At 43.4% G+C, this 26,088-nt stretch overlaps 1 long non-coding RNA gene and 1 pseudogene across 2 annotated transcripts in view; both read left to right on the top strand.

The window, feature by feature from the left end:
* Positions 1-26,088, top strand: part of LOC134731152 (uncharacterized) — a 243,426-nt gene that overhangs the window by 93,436 nt on the left and 123,902 nt on the right. Inside the window, exon 3 of one of the 2 annotated variants that reach the window (XR_010113285.1) lies at positions 14,761-14,821. The exons of the other annotated variant lie outside the window; for it this stretch is intronic. This is a non-coding gene — a long non-coding RNA (uncharacterized LOC134731152). The remainder of the gene's footprint in view (positions 1-14,760; positions 14,822-26,088) is intronic. 2 annotated transcript variants of the gene reach the window in all.
* Positions 2,810-4,089, top strand: LOC100982811 (L-lactate dehydrogenase A chain-like; annotated as a pseudogene).

The following is a 26,088-nucleotide window of genomic DNA, read 5'->3' as shown; positions in this document are numbered from 1 at the left end:
ATCCTCTTAGTGAAATGTCTGTTTATATCTTTTGCTCATTTTCTAATTGGATGTTTTTCACCCTTGGTTCTTTGTATCTTCTAGATACTAGTTCTTTGCTTGACAAATGGATTGGAAATATTTTTTCCCTACTCTTTAGCTTGTATTTTTTTTTTCTCTTAACAGGATATTTTTGCAGAGCAGAAGTTTTTAATTTTGATGAATTCCTATCAATTTTTCCTTTTAGTGTTAAACCTGAGAGCTATTTGCCTCCTCCTAAATACTGAAGATTTTCTCCTATTTTTTCCTAAAAGTTTTATAGTTTTTATATTTTATGCTTAAGTCCATAATCTATTTTGAGTTAATTTTTATATAAGATGTGAGACTTATCTTGAGGTTCTCCTTAACAACCCCCTCTTTTTTTTGCCTATGGATGTACAACTGTTTTAGCATGATTTGCTTAAAAGACTATCTTTCCTCCATTAAATTGCTTTGCATCACATTGATCTATGCATAGATCTATGCATAGATCTATGCATAGATCACATTGATCTATGCATCTGTTTCTCCACCAACAAACAGTCTTGATTATAGTAGCTTTGTTCTTCCTTTTCAAAACTGTTTTTAGCTCTTCTAGTTCCTTTGCTTTTCCGTATAGATTTTATAATAACCTTGTCTACGTCTATAAAATTCTTGCTGGGGTTTAGAAAGGAAACTGTATATAAATTTGAGGAGAATTGACATCTTTATTGTGTTGAGTTTTCCAATCCATTTACATAGTATATCTCTCCATTTATTTAGACATCCTTAGATTTCTTTCATCAGTATTTTGTAGTTTTCAGTATGGAAGTTCTGTTTATGTTTTGTTAAATTTACACTGAAGTATTTTACTTTCTGAGCAATTTTAAATGGTACTGTATTTTAAATTTTCGGGTCTACATGTTTATTGTTAGTATATAGAAATACACTTGATTCCTGTATGTTTATCTCATGTCCAGTGACACTGCTGGACTCATTTATTAGTTCTAGGAATTTTCTGTAGATTCGTTTGGAATCTACACCTGCACATAGAGACAGTTCTAGATCCTTTTCCCTCTGTATGCCTTTTGTTTCCGTTTTGTTGCACTGGCTAGAACTTCTTTCACTATGTTGAATAAAAGTTGTGAGAGTGAATACCTTTGCTTTGTTCCCAGTCTTAGTGAGAAAGCATCCAGTCTCTCACCATTAAGTATAATGTTAGCTGTAGGTTTTTGTAGGTGTTTTTATCAAGCAGGAGAAGTTCCCACTATTCCTAGCTTTCTGAGAGTTTTTATTGTGAATGTGTTTTGAATTTTGCAAAATGCATTTTTTTTGCATCAATTGATAAGATCATATGATTGTTCTTCTTTAGCCTGTTATGATGGTGAATTAGATTGATTGATTGATTGATTGATTTTAGAATATTGAATCAGACTGATATCCATGGAACAAATCACACTTGATCATGAAGTATAATTCTTTTCATATATTGCTGAGTTCTATTTGCCAATATTTTGTTAAAAATTTTTGTGTCTATATTCATAAGGGATATTGGTCTGTGGTTTTCTTTTTTGGTACTGTCTTCTTCTGTTCTTGTATCAAGGTAATAATAGTTTCATAAAATGAATTGGAAAATGTTCTTTCTTCTTGTATTTTCTTGAAGAGATTGTACAGAATCAGTGTCAGTTCCTCTTTAATAATTTTGTAGAATTCTCCAGTGAAATCATCCGGTTCTAGAGATCTCTGTTTTATTTATTTTTGTTGTTGTTGTTGGGGTGGGGGTGGTGATTTAAAATTATACATTAATTTTCCCTAATAGTTAGAGGGCTGTTCACTCATTTGCTTCATATTGGATGGGTTGTGGTAGTTTGTGGTTTTTGAAGAAGTGGCCCATTTCATTTAAGTTGTTAAATTTATGTTTGTAGAGTTGTTCTTAGCATTCCCTTTTTATCCTTTTGATGTCTTCAGGGTCTGTAGTGATATCCTCTCTTTCACTCCTGACACTGATAATTTGTGCTGTCTCTCTTTTCTTTGTCAGTCTTGCTAGTGGTTTGTTAACTCTATTGATTTTTTTCAAAGAATTAGCTCTTTGTTTTATTGTTTTTTTCATTGTTTTCCTGTTCTCAATTGTATTGATTTTTTTTCTCTTAGCTTTATTATTTCCTCCATTCTGCTTGCTTTGGGTTAATTTTGCTCTTTTTTTAACCTGGGTTCTTGAGGTGGGAGTTTAGATTAAAAATGATTTGAGACCTTTCCTCTTTTTTAACATGTGCATTTAGTACTATAAATTTCCTTCTCAACACAGCTGTGTCCCACAAATTTCATTTCTATTTTTTTTTTTTTGAGATGGGGTCTTACTGTGTCGCCCAGGCTGGTCTCAAAGTCCTGGGCTCAAGTGATCCTTCCACCTTGGCCTCCCAAAGTGCTGAGATTACAGGTGTGAGTCACCATGCCTGGCCACAAATTTTGATATGCTGTATCTTCATTTTCATTACATTCAATCTATTTGTTTATTTTTCTTGAGGCTTCCTCTTCAACCCGTGGGTTATTGAGAAGCATATTGTTTAGTTTTCAATTGTTTAGATATTTTGTTGTAATCTTTTTTTGCTACCGATTTTTAGTTTGGTTCTATTGTGGTTGGAGAACATACCCTGGATGATTTCAATTCTTTTAAATTTGTTGAGGTTTGTTTTATGGCTGAAAATATGGTCTACTTTGGTATACGTTCTGTGGGTATTTGAAAAGAATATATATTCTGCTATGTTATGTGGAGGCTTCTATAAATGTCAATTAGATCCTGTTGTTGAGTTAATCTATAACCTTGCTGATTTTCTATTTAGTTGTTTTATCAGTTGTTGAGAGAGGGGTGTTAAAGTCTGTGATTAAAATTGTGGATTTGCACAGCCCGAACTGCAAGTTGCTTATTGTTTCAAATCCAGTGGATATCTTGACTTACGTGGCTTGGAAGATAAGTGGCTTTCCCAAAAACCGTGTTATTGGAAGTGGTTGCAATCTGGATTCAGCCCGATTCCGTTACCTGATGGGGAAAGACTGGGAGTTCACCTATTAAGCTGTCATGGGTGGGTCCTTGGGGAACATGGAGATTCCAGTGTGCCTGTATGGAGTGGAGTGAATGTTGCTGGTGTCTTCCTGAAGACCCTGCACCCAGATTTAGGCACTGATACAGATAAGAAACAGTGGAAAGAGGTTCACAAGCAGGTGGTTGAGAATGCTTACGAGGTGATCAAACTCAAAGGCTACACATCCTGGGCCATTGGACTCTGTAGCAGATTTGGTAGAGAGTATAATGAAGAATCTTAGGCAGGTGCACCCAATTCCCACCATGATTAAGGGTCTCTATGGAATAAAGGATGATGTCTTCCTTAGTGTTCCTTGCATTTTGGGACAGAATGGAATCTCAGACCTTGTGAAGGTGACTCTGACTCCTGAGGAAGAGGCCCGTTTGAAGAAGCGTGCAGACACACTTTGGGGGATCCGAAAAGAGCTGCAATTTTAAAGTCTTCTGATGTCATAGCATTTCACTGTCTATGCTACAACAGGACTTTAGTTGGAGGTTGTGCCTGATATCCTTTTTATCTGATCTGTGATTAAAGCAGTAATATTTTAAGATGGACTGGGAAAAACATCAATTCCTGAAGTTAGAAATAGGAATGGTTTGTAAAATCCACAGCTATATCCTGATGCTGGATGGTACTAATTTGTGTAGTCCTAAACTGGTTTGTGTGAAATAGTTCTGCCACCTCTGAGGCACCACTGCCAATGCTGTACATGCTGCATTTGCCCCTTGAGCCAGGTGGATGTTTACCATGTGATATATAACTTCCTGGCTCCTTCACTGAACATGCCTAGTCCAACATTTTTTCCCAATCAGTCACATCCTGGGATCCAGTGTACAAATCCAATATCGCATGTCTTGTGCATAATTGTTCCAAAGGATCTTATTTTGTGAACTATATGTATCAGTAGTGTGCATTACCATATAATGTAAAAAGATCTACATATAAACAATGCAACCAACTATCCAAGTGTTATACCAACTAAACCCCCCAATAAACCTTGAACAGTGAAAAAGATTGTGGATTTGCCTATTTCTCCTTCCGGTTTATCAGGTTTTTAAAACTAACAAAAAGTTTTTTGAGATAGGGTTCTGCTGTGTTGCCCAGGCTGGTCTCAAACTCCTGGGCTCAAGTGATCTGCCTGCCTTGGCCTCCTAAAGTCCTGGGATTACAGGCATGAGCCATCATGCCCAGCCTAGTTTATCAGTTTTTGCTTCACATATTTTGCAGTCTGTTGTTTGGTGCATGCAAGTTAGGATTGCTATGTCTTCTTGTTCATCATATAATATTCCTTTCTGTCTCTGCTAATTTTGTTGGATCCGAAGTCTACTTTATCTCATAGTAATATAGTTACCCTTACTTTCTTTTGACTAATGTTTTCATGATATATTTTTTCCATCCTTTTCTTTTAACCTGCCTATATTGTTATATTTGAAGTGAGTTTTATGTAGACAGCACATTGTTGGATAATGTTTTTAATTTACCTTGCCAATCTCTGTCTTTTAATTGGTATATTTAGAACATTTATATTTAATGTGCTTACTTATACATTATGGCTAAGACTGTTATTTTTTTTTTTAATTTTCTGGGGTTATTTTCTTTTTTGTTTCTCTGTTTTCTTGTTTCAGCCTTCCTGTGAGTTACTTGAACATTCTTTAGAATTCCAATATAGATATTTACTTATTTATAGTATTGAGTATATGTCTTTCTTTAGCATTTTTAGTTGTTGCTGTAGGTATTACATTACATTAACATAACTTATCATAGTCTATTGGTATTGTTCCTTAACCAGTTTGAGGTAAGAAAACCTCACTTCCCTCTATGTTTGTTTTTTTACCTTTTCTCATTTATAATACATTTGCCTTAAATTTTTCTTCCACATACATTTAGAAACACATCAGATATGGTTATAACTTTTGCTTTAATCTTCAAAAGGAATTTAGATAACTCAAGAGTAGAAGGGAAATCTATTGTATTTCTCATGTTTTTGCTTATCATTTCCTTCCCTCCTTCCCAATGCTCTGAGGCTTCTTCTTTTCTTTTTTACTTTTTCTTTTTTTTTTCAAGAATGGTTAATGTTCTTTAACCATTCATTTAGTATAGGTCTGCTGGGGACAAATTATCTTAGTTTTCCTTTATCTGAGAATGTCTTGATTTCCCCTTTATTCTGGAAGAATATTTTTGCTGGGTATGAGATTCTGGGTTAACAATTTTCTCTTTCACCACTTGAAAAGTATTATGCCACTTCCTTTTGGTTTCTGTGGTTTCTGATGAGAAACCCACTCTCATTCTAATTGTTTCCTCCCTAAAGGTAAGATGCCATTTATCTCTGGCTGCTTTCAAGATTTTTTTCTTTGTCTGTAGTTTTAAGAAGTTTAATTATGATATGTCTTCATGTGGATTTCTTTGGGCTTATTCTGTTTGGAGTTCACTCACCTTCTTAGATCTATAGGTTTATGCCTCTTGCTAAATTTGGAAAGCTTTCATCTATTATTTCTTTGAGTACTTTTTCAGCTCCTTATCTTTCTCTTCTCCTCAGGGACTCTGATGACATAAATGTTAGATCTTTTATTTATAGTACCACAAGTCCCTGAGGCTCTGTTCCTTCTTTTAAAAAATTATATTTTCATTGTTAAAGTTGGGTATTTTCTATTGTTCTATTATCCAGTTCACAGATTCTTTCCTCTATTTGCTCCATTCTGCTATTGATCCCAACCATTGAGCTTTTAATTTCAGTTATTGTATTTTTTATTTCTAAGGTTTTTGTTTGGTTCTCCTTTATATATTCTGGTTATTTGCTGAGACTTTGTTTCTCCTTTTTTCCCCCCAGCTTTACTGAGGTATAATTAACAAATAAAAATTATATATTTGTATATAATGTGATGTTTTGATGTATGTGTACATTGTGAAATGATTATCACCATCAGAGGCTTACTAGTTTTTTTACTTGCTCCAAACACATTTGTAGTTTCTTGCTTATGCATTTTTATCATGGCTACTTTAACAAATTTTAAACATAATTCTAATATCTCTGTCATCTTGGTGTTGGCATTTTTTGACTCTTTTTTTTTTTTTTTTTTTTTTTGATAGGGTCTTGCTCTGTCACCTGGGCTGGAGTGCAGTGGTGCAATCATGGCTCACTGCAGCCTCGATCTCCTGGGCTTAAGTAATTCTCCTGCTGCAGCCTCCCAAGTAGCTGGGACTATAGACACGTACTCCCGTGCCCAGCTAATTAAAAAAATTTTTTTTGTATAAATGGAGGCTTACTTTGTGACCCAGGCTGGTCTTGAACTCCGAGACCCAAGCAGTCCTCCCACTTTAGCCTCCCAAAGTGCTGGGATTAGAGGCATGAGCCACTGTGCCCAGCCTTTTATTTTATTTAATTAATTTATTTTTGAGATGAAGTCTTGCTCTGTCACCGGGCTGGAGTGCAGTGGCGCAATCTCGGCTCACTGCAACCTCTGCCTCCTGGGTTCAAGCAATTCTCCTTCCTCAGCCTCCCGAGTAGCTGGGACTACAGGTGCCTGCCACCACGCCCAGCTAATTTTTGTATTTTTAGTAGAGGTGGGGTTTCACTATGTTGGCCAGGATGTTCTCGATCTCTTCACCTGGTGATCTGCCCACCTTAGCCTCCCAAAGTGTTGGGATTACAGGTGTGAGCCACTGCGCCCAGCCCCAACTATCTTTTAAATTTAGTTTGAGCTCTTTATGGTTCTTGGCATGTTGAGTAATTTTTGAGTGAAAACTGGACATTTTTGCACTATTATGAGATTCTATACCTTATTTAAACTTTTTGTTTTAGCTGGATTTCTCTGATGCTGCTTCAGTAGGGGAAATTGCAGCACTGCCTTCTTACTGACAGATGGGAGTGGAAATCCAGGTTTTCCACTTAGCATACATTGACATCCGAGGTGGAGGTTTCCTTATTACTGATGGATGGGAGATCTGGTACTCCATCTGGTCGTCACTGGTGGGCAGAGGTGAGGGCTCATTACCACCTGGTAGGGATGGATAAAAGTCTCGGCTCCCTAGTTGGCCTCCTGTGGCACCACTTGGGCTGGGGTAATGGGACACCTCATTGCAGCCTAATGAAAGTGGAAATTCAGGTTCCCCAGTTGGCCTTTGCTGATATTATAGGGGTGGGACCACCATTTTTACTATGGTATGGAGTAGTGTGGCTACTGGCTACAAGTTTTTTGTCTTGCTGGATGGGTTCTTTCATGGCCTTTGGCTAGAGAAGGTGGGCTTTTGTTGGGACTTTTTGTTTGTTTGCATTTGTTGGCACTTCTGTGTTGCTGGCTGCTTCCACTTCAAGGATGGAATGTATGAGGCAAAAAGAAAACCCAAGAAACTCACCACTGTGTAATTTCTTGGATCCTGGGGTCCCTAGCTAGTCTTCCTTTCTCTCTTCACTTTTCAAATTCTTCTTATATGTGCTTTATACATAATGTTTAGGATTTTTAGTTGTATTTAGTGGAAGAAGTTGGGAAAATTATGTCTACTTCATCTTCCCCAGTGTGGAAGTCTCCTCTGGACTCATGGACATTTATTCATACTTTGGGTTCTAATCCAGTACTACATTTTTTTTTTTTTGCTAAAAAGTTTTCAGCTATGGTCATTAGAAATGTCTATTCTTTTCATGTTAGAATCCCCCTGAGTTGCTTCAAGGGCCAGGGAAGGAAGGGACCTCATGAAAGGGCCAGGCATCCACTTCAATGTGGAAGGAAAGGTTTGACTTCCTTCATTGGGCTTTTGAGCCCTTCTTCCACCTGACAGCTTGAGTAAAAGTCTAACTTGAAGCCATTTCTGTGGCTCCCCCAATAACTGTCAGACATAAATTGGAGGTGGGCTAATTAACTGATTGCAGGGCAAAGGGCTCAAACCTCTGCCTCTCCTCCCTTGCACCTTGATCTTGCCTATTTGATTGTGACAATTCTTCTTCCCACCTTAGCTAGTGAGGAAATGGGATATAGCCAAGGCGATCACTTACCTGGGGTGACAGCAAGTAAACATGAAAAATGTGCTGGGGAACACAAAAGGACAGTGATCAGAAAGGCTTTTTCTTTCAACCTAAATCATGATGTTTTGGGCATCGGCTAGAGTTTTCCAAGTTATTTATAAATGTCCATCCCTGTTAGGAGATATATGTTTTATCTAAAAATAGGTAATCTTTCCTAATCAAATGATAAATGTGTGTGTCCCAAATGGAACCCTTATAGTTAGCCACCTCATTAACAGAAGTTCAGGTGAATAATGGAAATATTACCAGGATGACACTGGATCAGATGCCTCAAGATGCTCAGTGCTTGGACATTAGGGCTCTTTGAATTTTCTTAGTGGAAGACCATGTTAGCAGAGGTAGCCTTCACAAGCCGTGTCTTTTAGAATGATGTTCAACGTACTTCTTAATCCTAGCAGCTAATTATTGTGTGTGTAGGGGGTTTTAGGGTGTGTGTCTTCTTGGAGTTTATGTTGTGTAATGTCAGCATCTGGCTCTTTCTCTCCAATTCTTTTTGAGGAATCCCAATGGGGCATCTAGGCCCCAGCCTTAGTGGGTGTTCAATACTCATTTCCTCTTCCCAGTTAAGGAAATTCCCAGCGTGTTAGAGCCAACAGGAACCTACTTACTGTTTCTCAATCCTGGCTGCTCATTAGTAACATCTGGAAAAAACAAAACAAAACAAAACAAAAAAACCTAAAGCCTGGGCCCCATTTTGAGAGGAAAAAAAAAACCAAACTTTTTTTTTTTTTTTTTAAACACCAATTCAGTAAAGGAGGTAGTGTTTTTATCTCCATTTAACAGATAGAGACCCTGAGGCCCAGGTTAAGTTTCTCCCAGACCCCATGGTTGCCTGAGGTTAGAGTCCTGAACCTTAATCAACCTGGAGATGGGCCTTTGTTGGTTTCCTTCTTTTACACCAGTGGTTCTCCAGCCTGACTGAATGTTCAAATCACCTGGGGAGAATTTTTACAAACATAGACACCTGGGCCCCAACCCTGTGCTTCCAGCTTAATTGGCCTGGGAGGGGGTTAGTGCACTGATGAGCTTTTTAATATTTCCAGGTGATTCAAATGTGCACCCAGGATCTAGAACCACTGTTTAAGAGCAAACAAATATGGACAACCACTCATTTTCTAGAAATGGGCCTCGACGCCCAGGGTTGGGAGGTGAGCTGGAGGTAATGCCCAGAATCCTTCCAGGCTGCCCAGTTTTTGATATAGCAGGGGCATCTGGCTGAATATGGCTCTCAATCTTTTAATTAATTAATTTCAGTTTATATTTTGTTTAAAATATTTTTCAATTGGTTGAGAAATTTAGAGACTGGGAGATTTCACAAAAAAGTCCAGATTTCAGAATTCCCTAAGTATATCATAGTATCTGGTAACACTTGGCTGGACTGAGCTGGGGACAGGTTTGTCCTTTCCAGTTAGCCACATCCTCACCGCCTTCCCGGCATTCCCGTCACTGGCCTCTGATGCCACAGGAGTTTGCAGCCAGCACATTTCCTTCATTACTGCCCCATGATGTCCTCTATCACAAATACACAAAAATTGTGTACTGGTCTTAGTTGCTTTTCCAGATTGCAAACACCTTAACGCAGCGATTTTTAACCTGAGAGTAATTCTGTCCCCCCGGGATATTTGGCAATGTCTACAGATAAGTTCAATTGTCACATCTTGGGGTGGGAGAGGGGTGAGGGACAGTGCTCCTGGCATCTAGTGGGTAGGGGCTAGAGATGCTGCTAAACATCCTGCCATGCACAGGACAGCCCCACAAATAGGAATGATCCTGCCTTGAAGGTCAATGGTGCTGAGGTTGAGAAACTGCCTTAAGTGTAGCCTCTGGCCTCTTGCTCATTTCTGTATCCCTTGGCCGGTTTGTGATACATAGTAAGTGGTCAGTTAAATGCCAGTTGGCTACGTGACTCAGGTTCAGGCATATTGGCTTTTCCTCACGTCCCTGCTGAGTTCAGGTCTAACACACTGCTGCTTGGCTCTGAGTGCACCATATGGCCCCACAATAAATGAGAGAGTCAATAAAGAGCCTGCCATATTTTAAGTGATCTTATGAATGAAATCCAGAGCAGGGACACAATTATTTCGTCTGAAGAAAGAGACTAATTAAACACATGATTGCAGCAAGTGCATTTGTTGAGAGAACCAGAGGCATTCTGCTGTGGGAAGACTCATTGCTCATTCCTAGAGTAGGATAATAGGGAGGGAGTCTTAATCATGCTTTTAATGGTCAAAGGTGTTCTTAAGATCAATCCTTTCATTAACTGGGTGAAGAGCGATACTGACCTAGTGGGACATTTCAGGCGGCATAAATTAATTATGAACTGCTGCACACGATCTGCTGGGTATTGAGTTCATAGGCCTTTGCAGGAAAAGGCCAGAGGAAATTCTGTTAACACTCTGAGGAGCGGATGTTAAGGAAAGAAAGCTGGGGCTTGCTGAACTAGGCTCTGTGTCACCCTTTCAGTGACTGCTTGGAAATGAGACCATGGAGTGTGCTTGATTTAATCTGGCCACCGCCATGTCTGGCCTTTCAGCTATGTCCAGGATGAGGCTGAAAAACTTATAGAGACCAATCATCCAGGTTTGCCTGGGACTGTCCCATTGTAGTACTGAAAATCCTGTGTCCTGGGATGTGAAAAATCCTGATTTTCAGTGATGGGTAGGGTATAGACAGTTGTGGCGGAAGTACAAAACCCGTACTACAGCCCAAAATAGAGGGCTGAATGCAGCACTGATTTAGTGTTAAGTGGGTATCAAATAGGTCATTTGCCCTCTATAGCGGCAGTTGCTGTTTTTAACCCTGTTGACTTTGGGTGGGCTTTTGAAGGTGCCCTTTGTTACCCTTGTTCTGTATCTTGTCTGAAATGAATATGAGCAAGGCATGGCTTCTGGGGTCAGGTATCTCCCCCTGGATCTTAATAACCTAGATTTAAATCAGGTGTCCCATATGAGCTTGCATTAGCCATGCAGCTTGGGAAAAGCCATCTAACCTCTGAGACTTGTTTTCCCATCTATACAGTAGAGATAATAAGAGCACCCCTAGAGATTTGTAATGAGGAGCAAATGGGAAAATGCTGTAAAATGCCTATGGAAGGGCTTGGTTCAGAGTAAGAAATTAATACATGTCACTGCCATTCATAAATAATGTCACAGCTCTGATTATTACCATCATTGTTGGTGCAGGCAGCCCAGTGGGTGTGACTAGGCTGGATGGGACAGCACAGGGCTGTGCTCTGAGCAGCTTTCCTGCAAGCACTGTGAAAGCACAGAGATGACAGGGACTTCTCTTGTGCACGGCAGAGAGACATGGTATGGTTGTCTTGGACCCTGTTCTCTGGCCGGCCTGGACTCTAGTCATCTGGGGAGGGTCTTGGGAGTGGTGGTGGGAGGTGGAAAGGAGACCAGCTGGGGTTTCAAAAGCCTGTTTAGAAACGCAGGTGTTTCACCTGCCCCTCTCCCTAGAGGGCTCCTTTCCATGCAGGCTGGCATCAGATGGGAGAGGTGGACCCTGTGGACCCCTAAACATTTGGGATACTATCTTCTGGGCCACTGATCACATCAACGAGGCACTCAACAGGTCTGTGGGGCCTGAAGTCTTAGAGAACACAGGCTCCACACAGCCCAATTCTAGCCCCCTCTGTCCTTCACAGCCCCTTCCAAGTTCCTTCCCAGCAACTCACCCAAACCCCACCTTCTGGGTGGGGCCAGCCAGGTCCCTGTGACCAGTTCTTTACATTTTCATGAGCTTTTTTCCGCCCATTAAAACATGAACATAGGAAGAGGTACCTAGGGCAGTTTAGTCTCAGTCAAACTTTTTTTTTTTTTTAAACAAACACAAGCTTGGCCAGGTGCAGTGGCTCACATCTGTAATTTCAGCACTTTGGGAGGCCGAGGTGAGTGGCTCACCTGAGGTCAGGAGTTTGAGACCAGCCTGGCCAATATGGTGAAAACCTGTCTCTACTAAAAATACAAAAACTAGCCGGGTGCGGTGGCACACGCCTGTAATCCCAGCTACTCGGGAGGCTGAGCCACGGGAATCGCTTCAACTCGAGAGGTGAATGTTGCAGTGAGTCGAGATGGCACCACTGCACTCCAGCCTGGACAACAAGAGTGAAATTCCACCTCAAAAAACAAAACAAAACAAAAAAACCCACAAATTCTGCTCAGCTGCCCTCTGCCAACATAAATGTCTTCTTACAGCACTGAACCAGGGCCTGGGAGGAGGGCAAAAGCTTCATCCTCCTGAGCTCAAGTGATCCTCCTGCCTCAGCCTCCTGAGCTGTCAAGTAATTGGAACTGACTCGCCCTTTTAAGGTTGAGGAAGTTCCCTATATTCCTAGGGAGTTTTCTTTTCTTTTAATTAAGAATGGATGTTAGATTTTTTCTTTTTTTCCCCTGAAATATGTGGCACAGAGAAGGATGTTAGATTTTGTCAAATACTTTTTCTGAGTCTATTGAGGTTTTTCAATTTTTACTTTATAATATGATGAATTATATTGATTGATTTTTGAATGTTAAGCCAATCTTGGATATTAAGCCAATTTCTAGGATAAATCCCGCTTGATCAGGATGCATATCCTCTTTACATATTGTTGGAATTGATTGGTTAAATCTTGTTTAGGATATTCGTGTCTATGTTCATGAGGGCTGTTGCTCTTTGGTATATTTTCTTGTCATATCTGTTAAGCTTTGGTATCAAGATAATGCTGGCCTCGGAAAATGAATTGGGAAGGGTTTTCTCCTCTGTAATTTTCTGAAAGAGTTTGTATAGAATAAGTGTTATTTCTTCCTTGAATTATTGGTGGAATTCACCAGTGAAACCATCTGAGCCAGGAATTGATTCTTTGACTTTTCATCTTTTCTTTTTTCTACTTACTTTAGGTTTAGTTTGCTCTTCTTCATCTAGTTTCTTCAGGTGAAAGGTGAGGTCATCAATTTGAGACTTTTTTCTTTTTCTTCTATAGGCATTTAGTTCTGTAAATTTTTCCCTAAATACTGCTACTTTAGTGCCACCTAACACATTTTTACATGTTATATTTCATTCTATTTTTATTATTTATTTTTAGGAGACAAAGTCTCACTCTGTCACCCAGGCTGGAGTACAGTGGCGTGATCTTGGCTCACTGCAACCTCCGCCTCCTGAGTTCAAGCAATTCTCCTGCCTCAGCCTCCTGAGTAGCTGGGATTACAGGTGCACACCACCATGCCCGGCTAAGTTTTGTATTTTTAGTAGAGACGGGGTTTCGCCATGTTGGCCAGGCTTGTCTTGAACTCCTGACCTTAGATGATCCACCCACCTCGACCTCCCAAAGTGCTGGGATTACAGGTGTGAGCCACCGTGTCCGGCCTATATTTCATTTTAAATACCTACAAAATACTTTCTATTTCCCTTATGATTTCTTCTTAGACCTATGAGTTATTCAGGGATATATCATTTAGTCTCCAAACATTTGAGGACTTTGCAGAAATCTGGAGTTTTCTGTTCTCTTTCCTTTCTGGTACATTGTCCTGTGAACTCCAACTGCTGTGACCTCCCTGGCCTCTCAGCTGTGTCCCCTCAAACTCAGGAATTCTCCCAGGTGCTGCCTGATTCTCCCTCTTTGTGCTGCAGTCTGGAAACTGTCCCAAGGCAACAAGCCAGGGCAATTGTAAGGTTCATCTGGTCTGTTTTATGACTCTCTGGGGTCACAATCTTTTATTGCCTAGTGTTCAGCCTCTTGACAACTGTAGTTTCAAATATTTTTGTCCAGCTTTTAGTAGTTTCAGGCAAGAGGGTTTTATGTGGTCAGATTCCACCTACTTTCTGCTTTAAACTCACTGTTGTGATTGCAAAAATCAGAACATTTTGCCATCTTTCTCTCCTTATCCACTTTTCCACAATGTTTTTATTACCTCCACGTTCTCTCTGAATTCTGTGACTTCATGCATCCTTTTTACTCACTAATTGTGATTAGCATTTATCCTCCAATGCAATAGATTTCTCTTTGATTGATGCTATGCAATATGCACACAATGCATTTCTTCTTCACGCTCCCACCCGTTAGCCAAAGGACAAGGAGCACAGCTCTGCCATCTTCATGCACACATTTGCTCTGTCTTGCTACCCAGAGTGCTATTGTAGGTGTTTCTCCCCTTCAAGCTCTTCTATAACCTTCATTCCAGAGTATTCCTCCATCGCCTTCTTTCCCTGCACGATCCTAGACCAAATTTTCCTCATCACTGGCTTGTAATAGCCTTGTTCTTTCTAGGCCCACTATTCTACACATGATGCCATCGGAGGTATTTCTGTAAAGCACAGTTTTGATCACAGCACACCTCATACATCTTCTGTGACTTCTACTGTACTCAGAAATTATGCCCAAGATTTTTGAGTTCCTTCCTTCATAAAGCCTTTGTCCATCTTCCAGTTGAATGTTTTTTCTCTTCTGGGCCCCTGTGGTGGGTTTGTTTTCTCCTCTAATCATTGTACCCATCATTTTCTTCCTTGAAATGAGCTGTGGACTGCTGACTCCTTCCTAGCCCATAATCTCCGTGAAAGTGCACTGGAATCAGGGCACCTCAGAGAGCCTTGTATGTATTAGGTGTACACAAAATATACCATGTGCCATCTTGTCTCTGGTTGGCACATTCTCTCCAGCTGAAACAGGCCCTTTTCTCCATGTTTCAGGGCAGGTGGCCATGGACAGACTCGCCAGTGTTCTAGCACCAGGTTCTTCAGCTCCAAATCAGTAAGTCTAGGGGTTGGTTGGGGGGACTTATTGGTCCTGCCTGGGCATCATGGCTTCCTTTGGACCAACCCTACCCAGTTTTTAAGAGAACTAAATACTATAATGGGTCACAAGTCCCAGGTGTGGAGGTAAATAACAGAAGAAGGAAGACTGAGAAGCTTGCATGTCATACAAACAATTGTGTTCTACACAGTGGGAGCCACTCCTTCCTGCATCCAGGGAATGGCTGCTCATGTGGGTAACTCGGTTTTGAATTGGTGCCTCTCTGGACTTCACTCCCAATTGTAGGTCATTAAAGCCCACTTACCTCTCTTAAACTCAGGTGTCATTCTAAACATTTTATGCTTGCTTCTGAAAATCGTATTGAAATAAACATGATTGTATGATCCATCAAATTCTAACACAAATTGAAAGTAGCACATTTCTACTTCCTTGTATAAATAGTATTAAATCCCTAGGTATCCATTTCACACAATACCCCTGTATATGATCAAACATGTCTAATCTGAACTTGTGCATAGAGCAGTCTGGATTAGAGAAATAGCTGAATCCTGATATTTATTTTACATCATTCATGTTTCCTTATTACTGATTAGAGTTCTCATCTTAGGCCATTCTCGCATTGCTATAAAGAAATACCAGAGGCTGGGTAATTGAACAAGACAAGAGGTTTAATTGGCTATGGTTCTGCAGGCTGTATAGGAAGTACGGCCCTGGCACCTGCTTGGCTTCTGGGGAGGCCTCAGGGAGCTTCCAATCATGGCGGAAGGCAAAGGGGAAGCAGGTACATCCCATGGCCAGAGCAGGAATGAGAGAGAGTGTGTGGGAGCATCACACACTTTTAAACAACCAGATCTTGCATGAACTCACTCATCATCAAGGAGATGGTGCTAAGCCATTCGCGAGGGATTTGCTCCCGTGATCCAAACACCTTCTACCAGGCCCCACCTCCAACACTGGCGATTACATTTCAACATGAGATTTGGTGGGGATACAGATGCAAACCATATCAGTTCTTCTATAGACAAACATAATTTAATCTGGTTTAAGTAGAAATAATCTATTAAGAAATTTAGGGCCCAGCGCCGTGGCTCAAGCCTGTAATCCCAGCACTTTGGGAGGTCGAAGCAGGCAGAATGCCTGAGGTTGGGAGTTCGAGACCAGCCTGGCCAGCATGGTGAAACCCCGTCTCTACTAAAAATACAAAAATTAGCCGGGCGTAGTGGCAGGTGCCTGTAATCCCAGCTGCTCGGGAAGCTGAGGCAGGAGAATCGCTTGAACCTGGGAGGCGGAGGTTGCAGTGAGCCGAGATTGCGCCATTGCATTCCAGCCTGGGCAACAGAGCGAGACTCTGTCTCAAAAAAAAAAAAAAAAAGAAAAGAAAGAAAGAAATCTAACCAGTCTACAGAACGGTTGGGGTAGCTGAAGAGACTCTGCCAGGATCCATCCCAGTACCCTTCTCTCTCATGTAATTCGTTCCCACAAGTCAAAACCTTGTGAAAGCACCTCTCTATGCAAAGAGTGTGGTAGACCAGGTGCAGTGGCTCATGCCTGTAATTCTAGCACTTTGGTGAGGCTGATGTGGGTGGATCACTGGAGCCCAGGAGTTCAAGACCAGCCTGGGCAACATAGTGAGACCCCATCTCTACAAAAAAAATTTAAAAATTAGCCAGGCATACCTGTAGTTAGTGTTGCATACCTGTAGTCCCAGCTACTTGGGAGGCTGAGGTGGGAAGATTGCTTGAACCTGGGAAGTGGAGGCCACAGTGAGTCATGATCACACCATTGAACTCCAGCCTGGGCAACAGAGCGAGACCCTGTCTCAAAAATAAAAAATTAAAAAAATTAGCCAGGTGTGGTGGCACACACCTGTAGTCCAAGCTACTCAGAAGGTTGAGGCAGGAGGACCACTTGAGCCCAGGAGTTTGAGGCTGCAGGGAGCTATGATCACGGCTCTGTATCCCAGCCTGGGCGACAGGGTGAGACCCATTCTGAGGGACAGAGAGAGAGAGAGAGAGAGTGTGTGTGTGTGCACACCCACATGCATGTGTGGGCGATATCATGAACAGCGGGTAATTCTGAGTAAGTCCCCTCCTCTATCTGGGCATCACTTTCTTCATCTGTCGGGTTATGGGGTTTCACTAAGATTTTTTTTTTTTTTTTTTTTGAGACCAGGTCCTCACTCTATGAATGCAGTGGCACAATCACTGCTCACTGCAGCCTTGACCTCCTGGGGCGCAAGTGATCCTCCTACCCCAGCCCCCTGAGTAGCTGGGACTGTAGGTATACACCCCCACCCCTGCCTGATTGTTTTTTTTTTTTTTGTATTTTTGTAGAAACAGAGTTTCACCATGTTGCCCAGCCTGCTCTCAAACTCCTGAGCTCAAGCAATCTGACCATCTCGGCCTCCCAATGTTGAGATTGCAGGGGCGTGCCACCGTGCCTGAGTGACTAAAGGTCTTAAAAGTTCCTTCCAGTTTGAATAGTTCATGACCCTCTGAATTTTCGCACAATAGCAGATTCAGAGAAGGAAATCAATGAGTCAATAGAGGAAGCTTTTATTTTTGATTTACTGATGGCTGCCTGTTTCCCTAAAAGGATCTGAGGAGATGAGTGCTCTAGATGTTCCATATGCACCCATACGTGTCTTTCCCTAAGGGAGATTGGTTGTTCTTTTCAACATATAAACTCATTAGTGCCTTAGAAAAGCCAGGGAAATCCCCTTCTGTCACTGCTGCTACCTATTGCAAAACAGTTCTGGTTTTGGGGCTCAGAATATCTTATGCCCTTAAGCTGGATAAAATATGTAAAGAAAATAAGATTTAGGGGCACAGTGCAACACGTGCCCTGAATGATCTCACGGTAGAAATCTAATTTTGCTTCTATTTATTTGGGGTTATAGATAGGATTGTATCTCTCAGGCAGAGAAAGTCATTAATCAAGAAAGGGGCCTCTTAATCCTTTTCCCTATTTTAATGAGACACTTTAAAATGCCTTGCGTTGGTGAATGGCAAGTGTCAGCTGGGTGTGATTAGCAGGCTTTTGTGGCAGGTTTGCTGTGGTACTGTGTGCTCAGGTATTCACCGGCCTAATCCTGCCTGACTATCACGGGGGCAGAAATGGACAAAGATGGCTTTATGGCCTCCCTCAAGTTGCAGGCTGGTGAGTGGGCATTTGAGAGCTTTGGTGCCACAGTCTGGACAATGGCATATGGGATACGTTCTTAGAAATCAGCCCCACAGTATTAGCGTAGCCCCTAAGCAGAATCTCCAAAGTAAATCATATATACCAGCAACAGAGTTTCACCATCAGTGTATGGGTGGGTCCCTCCTTCACTGAAATCAGAACGTCTAACCTGGTAGAAAGGTGCCAGAGAACTGGGAGTCCCCCTGTTCCCTCTGTCCCCTCTCTTCCCTCCCTCCTTCTTTCCTTTCATGGCCAGCAGCTGTGCTCATCACTGGGGAGATAGCAATGTATAAGACACCAGTTCCTGCCTTCAAGGAGCCCAAAGGGTAGGAGTGACAGATACGTTGCATTGATCAGTTATGCGGCACAGTAAACAACCTAAAGAAGAGGTTCAAGAGTAAGTGCTGGCCGGCTAGTTTCGGTGGCTCATACCTGGAATTCCAGCACTTTGGGAGGCCGAGGCAGGTGGATCACTTGAGGTCAGGAGTTCAAGACCATCCTGGCCAACATGGTGAAACCCCGTCTCTGCTAAAAATACAAAAATTAGCTGGGCTCGGTGGCGCATGCCTGTAATCCCAGCTACTCAGGAAGCCGAGGCATCAGAATCACTAGAACCTGGGAGGTGGAGGAGGCAGTGAGCTGAGATCACACCATTGCACTCCAGCTTGGGTGACAGAGCGAGGCTCCATCTCAAAAAAAAAAAAAAAGTTAAGTGCTGGCCGTGTGCAGTGTCTCCCACCTGTAATCCCAGCACTTTGGGAGGCCAAGGTGGGAGAATCACTTGAGGCCAGGAATTCAAGACAAACCTGGGCAACATAGCAAGACTCCATCTCTAAAATACATATATATAAAATATATATTTATAATATATAATATATATACATATATATATGTAAAATATATTAGCCTAGCATGGTGGCATGTGCCTATAGTCCTAGCTACTCTGGAGGCTGAGGAAGGAGGATCGCTGGAGCCCAGGAGTTCAAGGCTGCAATGAGCTACGCTGGTGCCACTGTACTGCAGCCTGGGCAACAGAGTGAGACCTTGTCTCCAAAAAAAAAAAAAAAAAAGAAAAAAGGAAAAAAAAAGAATAAGTGCTTATTTTGTTCATGCCCCTGAGAATTGGCTGGAGGTTGGCTGATCTAGGCTGGGCACAGATGGGGTGGCTTGGCTGGGGCAGGTCTTCTCCATGTGCCTTTCGTTCTCCTAGACTGGCAGGCCAGCCAGAGCATGTCCTCCGCATGTGTAGAAGTTCACCAGCGTGGGCAGAATCAAGCCAGGCTGCTTAAGGCCTGGGCCTGGACTGGGCATGCCGTGGCTTCTGCATTATTCTATTGGCCAAAGTAAGTTACACGACTCAGCTGAAAAATCAAAGGGCAGGTAAATATGCTCCTCCTTAATGGGAAAAATCCCAAAGTTACATGACAAAGTGTGTTGATATAGGAAAAGGGTAAAGAATTGGGGCCAGTAATGCAACTGATCACTATGTTAACCAATTAGAGCAATAAAGCATCGTATTAGCACTCTTTTAGTTGCGAGCATCAGAAACACTTCTCAAACAAGCCCAAGCTAAAAAAGAATCGTTGGGCTCACATAGCTGGGAAGCCTCAGAGCTGTTTGACTATGCACAGCTGGATTCAGAACTCAGATGATGATTTCAGGGCTGTGATTCTCTTTTGTCCTCTTGGCCTGGCTTTTCAATGTGTTGGCTTCATCCTGCAGTTGATTTTTTTAATGCAGTTGGGTAAGATGGCTTCAGCAGGCTGGGCAAGGTGGTTCACACCTGTAATCCCAGCACTTTGGGAGGCTGAGGCAGGCAGATCACCTGAGGTCAGGAGTTCGAGACCAGTCTGGTCAACATAGTGAAACCCTGTCTCTACTAAAAATACAAAAATTATCTGGGCATGGTGGTGTGTGTCTGTAGACCCAGCTACTCAGGAGGCTGAGGCAGGAGAATTGCTTGAACGTGGGAGGCAGAGGTTGGAGTGAGCCAAGTTTGAGCCACTGCACTCCAGCCTGGGCGATAAAAGCGAAAACTCCATCTCAAAAAAAAAAAAAAGAAGGTGACTTCAGCAGTTCCAGGTTTCTCCAGTCTTTATTGCTGTCACTGGAGGAGGAGAGACCCTCTCTCACACTAGGAAGCATACACCAAAGTCTTAGAGAAGTCTTTGGCCCTGGTTAGGCCATGTGTGCATCTCTGAGATGGAGTATTGTGACTGGCTGGTCTGTGTCATGTGTCCAGCCCTGTGTTGAAGGGGCAGAAGGACCTGAAATAGGCAAACCAGGCACAAATAAAGTGGGGGAAGGTCGTTCTCTCAAAGGAGCAGCAGTGTGTTTTTACCAGATGGCAGAGGAAAGGGTGCTGGGCACACACAGGTACCAGGTGTCACTTCAGTAAAGGGTCCGTGGGGGCAAAAAGGAAAGCGTAGAAAGATCCTAGTATTTGTTCCTCTGTGGCAGACACATCCCATTGCTGGTCCCAGACAGCCTTTAGTGCTATTTAGTGACAACATAAGAGCCAATGATGTTTGGAGCAATATGCCACCACCAAGAAAGACAACTGGTCTGGTAGGCAAAGGGGTTCATGACCCAGCTCCGCCACCCAAATTAGGATGAATGGACTATGCCGGCCAGGACGAGGCAGACACCAAACTGGGTCACTAGATGATCTGTAAGCTGCCTTCCAGCTCTCATGCTCGTAATTCTGTCTTTGACCTTGATCACAGGTTGAGCCGGAGCATCTCAAAGGTGACTTTTCCACCCCAACCATGGCTTGGTGCTAAGACCCTTACGTGTGGTTGAGGTCAGGCAGAGAGCCGCCAGGGCTGCCAGTAGCATTTGTATTGATGCATTTTCTGATGCAGCGTTTTGGCTTTCAGAGAAGCCAGCAAAGTTTGCTGGGGGAGTGTGGGAGGTGAATGCTTTAACTCTACATCCTATCGAGCACACACATCTCTGTGTGCCTGCCCTGGGCAGGCAGTGGCATTACAAGCACATAAGCTGGACATGGCCCTGCTCTCAGAAAGAAGTCCTGGGATTTAGTCTTGGGCATGTCACTGAGCCTCTTCTAGCCTGTTTTCCCATCTGTAAAATGGGAATGATATATATCCTGCTAACATCACAGGGTTGGTTACGGGAGTCAGTTTACAGAAAAGCAAATGCATGAGAGTATTTTGTAAAAATGTCATACACCGGTAAGGGATTATATTCAGAGAGAATCCCTATCTAATTGGAGCAGTGATTGCATCTGTTTTGTAGTGACAGCTGTGCACTCTAGGGATTCCCAGAAGGCACCCACCAAGTGACAGACTTTTATACAGGCAGCTGGGCTACAGAGGAGCAGCATAGCAGAGGCGGGCCGTAGGGCATGTTGGAGATAGCCTCGTGATCTCATCCCTGAGACAGAGTTGCTCACAACCCGGTTTGGATGTTTGTCCCTGCTCAAGTCTCATGTTGAATTGTAATCCCTGATGCTGGAGGTGGGGCCTGGGGGGAGGTGTTTGGATTATGGGGGTGGATCTCTCATGGTTGGTGCTGTCTTCATGATAGTGAGTGAGCTCTCAAGAGATCTGGCTGTTTAAAAGTGTGTGGCACCTCCCCAACCCTTTCTCTTGCTCCTGCTTTCGCCACGTGAACTGCCTGCTCCTCCTTCACCTTCTGCCATCATTGTCAGCTTCCCGAGGCCTCCCCAGAAGCCCAGCAGATGCTGAGGTCATGGTTCCTGTACAGCCAGCAGAACCGCGAGCCAGTTAAACCTCTTTCCTTTATAAATTACCCAGTCTCAGGTATTTCTTTATAGCAGTGCGAAAACTGCCTAATACACTCTGTTTGTGTAAAACTGTTGGTCTAAGGGTCAGACTAGGTCCCTAGTCTTAGACGCATCAGAAGGCATTCCTGACATCTCTTGGGCATCAGCTCCTTCAGTCCCCTCTGCTTGGACCAAGCAGTGATGAAGGGAAGAATGATGAAGGGAAGAGAGACCACAGCTTGACGGTGAGTCTCACCTAGAAGCTCCCTGCCCTGACCTAGGCTTACCCCTGCCCCCAGCCTATCCCTTATATGACGTTTCCTTCTCTCATTCTGCTTTTTGTTAAGGCTCTGGAGGTCTGGCCTCTTTAAATAGCACATCAACCCCCGGAGGAGGGAGGTACAGCCAGGGCTGCTCATGTCCTTGAACTCTGTGGCTGGCTAGGGGTGGGGGCAGGAGGAGGTCTCAGACTGCAGAGTGGGTGCCGCTCTGGAAGCACTGGGCTGGGACAAAGGTGCCATCTCCTGCTGGGGCCAGTCTGGAACAGGTCACTGCATGTCGAGCCTCTGTTCCACCTGCTTCCATGAGGGATTGGCAGGTAGGGGTCAAGGTAAAAACACATTTGTGTATACAGGGGTGTATACAGGTATACAGGGGTACACAAATTAAAGATAAAAGAGACCAGGCACAGTGGCTTACTCCTATCATCCTAGTGTTTTGGGAGGCCGAGGCAGGAGGATAGCTTGAGGCCAGGAGTTCAAGCCCAGCCTGGCCAACATAGTGAGACTCTGTCTCTAAAAAATAAAATAAAATAAAATAAAAAATTAGCTCGGCGTGGTGGCATGCACCTGTAGTCCCAACAACTTGGGAGGCTGGGGTGGAAGGATCCCTTGAGTCTAGGAATACGAAGCTGTAGTGAGCCATGATTGCACTATTGCAATCCAGCCTGGGAAACAGAGGAAGAACCCCACTCAAAAAAAAAAAGATGAAAGAGAAACTAGCTGGATAAGGAGGGATGGTGACAGAAGCCAGAAATTACATACTTCCTTGTGACTGAGGTCTAAATTTGGCCCTGAACTTTTTGGCAGACAAGACAAAAAGAGCAATATGACAGGTTTCTTAGTCTCTTTGTTTAATTGAAAGAAACAAGTGTTCAGTGAGGACAAACTTTCCCCCTCTGGCACAAAGTTGTAGAAGGAATGTATCACCTAGGGCCTTATGTAAAGAATATTGGGTAACATAAATTCATTCATTCTGCAAACAGAAGAAGTATACAAGATGTTTGTCTCATCAGCTGATGCCTTGTGAGTGGAAGCATTTGTGCTCTTTGCTGTTTCTGTCTTTTTCTTTAATATTTCTCCTCCCATTCCTACCTCTCCCTCCTCCTGCCCCCTCTTTGATCTTTGTTGCTTTAATGTCTGTGTTTCCTGCTTGACTCTATGCCCTGTGTAGACAGGGGTCTGGTTTCTCTTGCTGTTTGTTGGTTTTCCACATATCAGGGAGGCTTCCAAAAATGTTGAGATAATTTAATAAGTAGTGGTTTAAGGGGAAAACAAGTTATTTTGTGGGTACTTGGAAGGACATCTAACCCAGAACTGGGGGCAGTTGAGGGGGGAGATAGTTTCCTAGGGAAAGTGACACTCAGCCAAGATTTGAAGCACTCATAGAAGTTAGGTAGAGGTCAGCCGGGTGCGGTGGCTCATGCCTGTAATCCCAGCACTTTAGGAGGCTGACGTGGGCAGATCACTTGAGACCAGGAGTTCGAGACCAGCCTGGTCAACATGGTGAAAGCCCATCTCTACTAAAAATACAAAACATTAGCCGGGCATGGTGGCGGGCACCTGTAATCCCAGCTACTCGGGAGGCTGAGGTGGGAGAATCATTTGAACCCAGGAAGTGGGGGTTGCAGTAAGCCGAGATCATGCCACTGCACTCCACCCTGGGTGACAGAGCGAGACCCCATTTCAAAAACAAAAAAAGAAATTAGGTGGAAGGTAAGGGGTGAAGACTGTTCAGGAACAGAGGATGTCACATCAGCCATGGCCTCTGTGCAGAGGGCCAGGGGTGAGTGGGGAGGGAGAAGGCTGGAGAGAGAAGTGGGAGCCTCTGAAGAGGAGTTACACTTTGGCCTGAAGACAATGGGAGTCCTTGAAGGGCTGGATTTGATCAACTGGGCTTTGGAAAGATGACTTTAGCTTGAACTGGAGGGGAGACCAAAACTATAAGCAGTGAGACCCAGGAACCTGGGTGAGGAATGATGGTGACATAGACTAGAGTGAGCCTCTGCTTGGAGAAAAGTGGGCAGATTGGGGGAAAAGAGAGAGAGAGAAAAAACAGAGTGTGTGTCTTCAGCTTCCAGAATTGATGGGATGTAGGGGGTAAAGGAGGCATGAGTCTAGAGTCACTCCCAGGCTCCATGCTTGGGTGACTCAGGGTGGTTGATGGGCTTTCATTAGATGGGGAACCCAGGAGGAGGGGCAGGCTTTATTGGGGGAAAATAAAGAGTTCGGCGTAGAAAGGTTGTTCTTGAGATGCTAAAGAATACCCCAGAAGAAATGTCTGGCAGCACATGGTTCTGCTGCCAGGAGACAGCCGGCAACTGAGATCAAGTTTTGGAGTCATCAGTCTATAGAATATAGGCAAAGTCAGGAGGCTGCCTGAAAGCCCCAGAGAGAGACGGAATGGAAAGAGGACTCAGACTGGACCTTGAGAACTTGAACATCTCATGGCCTGGTGGAGGAAAAATAATCATCAAAGGCAGATGGATACACAAACAAGTATAGTGTTATGAAGGCCCACAGAAGCCAGCTGTCGAAACTGGCCATTGGGATTTCAAGAAGGCCAGCTAGGCCAAGTGCCACTAAAAGGTCAGCAAAGATAAGGACTGAAAAACATCTTTGGCATTTAGCAACAAGGAAGTCACCGATGACTCTTGCAGGAACAATTTCAGTGGGAAGTGGTGGCAATGGTAGTGGTGGTACTGAAGCCAGAGCTAGTGGATTTAAGCATGAGAGGGAAGGTGAGGAGAGAGAGGAGTGGGGACAGTTCATTAAAAGAAGTTTGGGTGTGAAAGGAAGAATAAAGAAAGAGAGGAAGTTGTAGAGAGAGGTGGGACGAGGAGGGAGAGTTATTATTATTATTATTTTTTAAAAGACAGGAGAACACAGTGGTTTATGGACAGTGTTTTCAGCTGCAGTTCTGTCCAAGATATAGAAATGGTCTTTGGGTAGTTTCATCCGTGAGTTCTTCAAAAATTCCAGGAAGATACTTCTGGATAAACAAATATGATCCAAGAATTTTGTGGGAATCTCACCCAAGAGGGGACGGAGCTCTGTAAACCCAGAGTGGGGAGAGGCAACGTGTCCCTCCGGGAGGATCTGGGGTATCTCTAGGCTTAGTGAGAGGAGCAGGATGGCTGGCAACCACTCACCCAACGCAGAGCTTGTTGGCCTGCAGTTGTCAGTGCCCCTCACCCCACTGCCTGGCCTGGCTCCTTGGAGGTGGCGGGTGCTGCAGTCCCTCTGTATAGCAGTTGCCTGGTATGACCCAGGAGTCACCCTCCATGGCATCCTATTGGTGTGTGTGTGCTGAGCGCAGCCAGCCACCAAAATTGGCCATTGGAATCCATGTGCGTCTATTGAGAGGGGACAAATGGCAGCCCTAGTGTAGGTGGCTGGAAAATGCCTAATGATGAGTGGATTTGCAGCATGAGGGAGGGGAATCATTAATATTCATGTCCTTGAATTTAATCCCTGAGCTGTATCCAAACTTTTCCAACCTCCCAAAAATAGGACATTGAAAAAAGAGGGGAGACCTCACCCCCATCCCCCCCACACAAATCAGTCAATGAAGACTAAACCTTGGAGCTGGGGACAGCTCTTGTGTTTCAGGACCTCCATTTCTGGACCCAGGGACTTGGGAGGACCAGTGAGGGGCCTGTTTCCTTCCTGAGTCTACCAGGTGCTGAGAAGCCCTGGGCTCTGGCCTGGGCCTGGCTTTCTGCAGAAGTTGCCTGCACTGGTCACTCGGGTGTGGGGATGGGAACAGCTCCAATTAGACAAGTCCTGAGGCCACATTTCCTATTGATTGGCCAGAGGCGGAGGAGAGGGGCTGGGGTCGAGGGAGAATTTCTATGGTCTGTTCCTCTACCCCCAGGATTATAGAATGGGGGTGTATGAATTTCCTATGGATGTTTTAATAAATTACCACAAATGTGGTGGCTTAAAGCAATACACACTTATTATCTTGTAGTTTTAAATTCAAGTCATCAACAGCGCTGCTTCCTCCTTGGAGGCTCTTTGTGGGGGTTCCATTCCCTGCCTCTTCCAGCTTC

This window comes from Pan paniscus, chromosome 8, assembly GCF_029289425.2.
Source record: "Pan paniscus chromosome 8, NHGRI_mPanPan1-v2.0_pri, whole genome shotgun sequence".
Lineage (NCBI taxonomy): Eukaryota > Metazoa > Chordata > Mammalia > Primates > Hominidae > Pan > Pan paniscus.
This window is presented reverse-complemented; position numbering and strand designations above follow the sequence as displayed.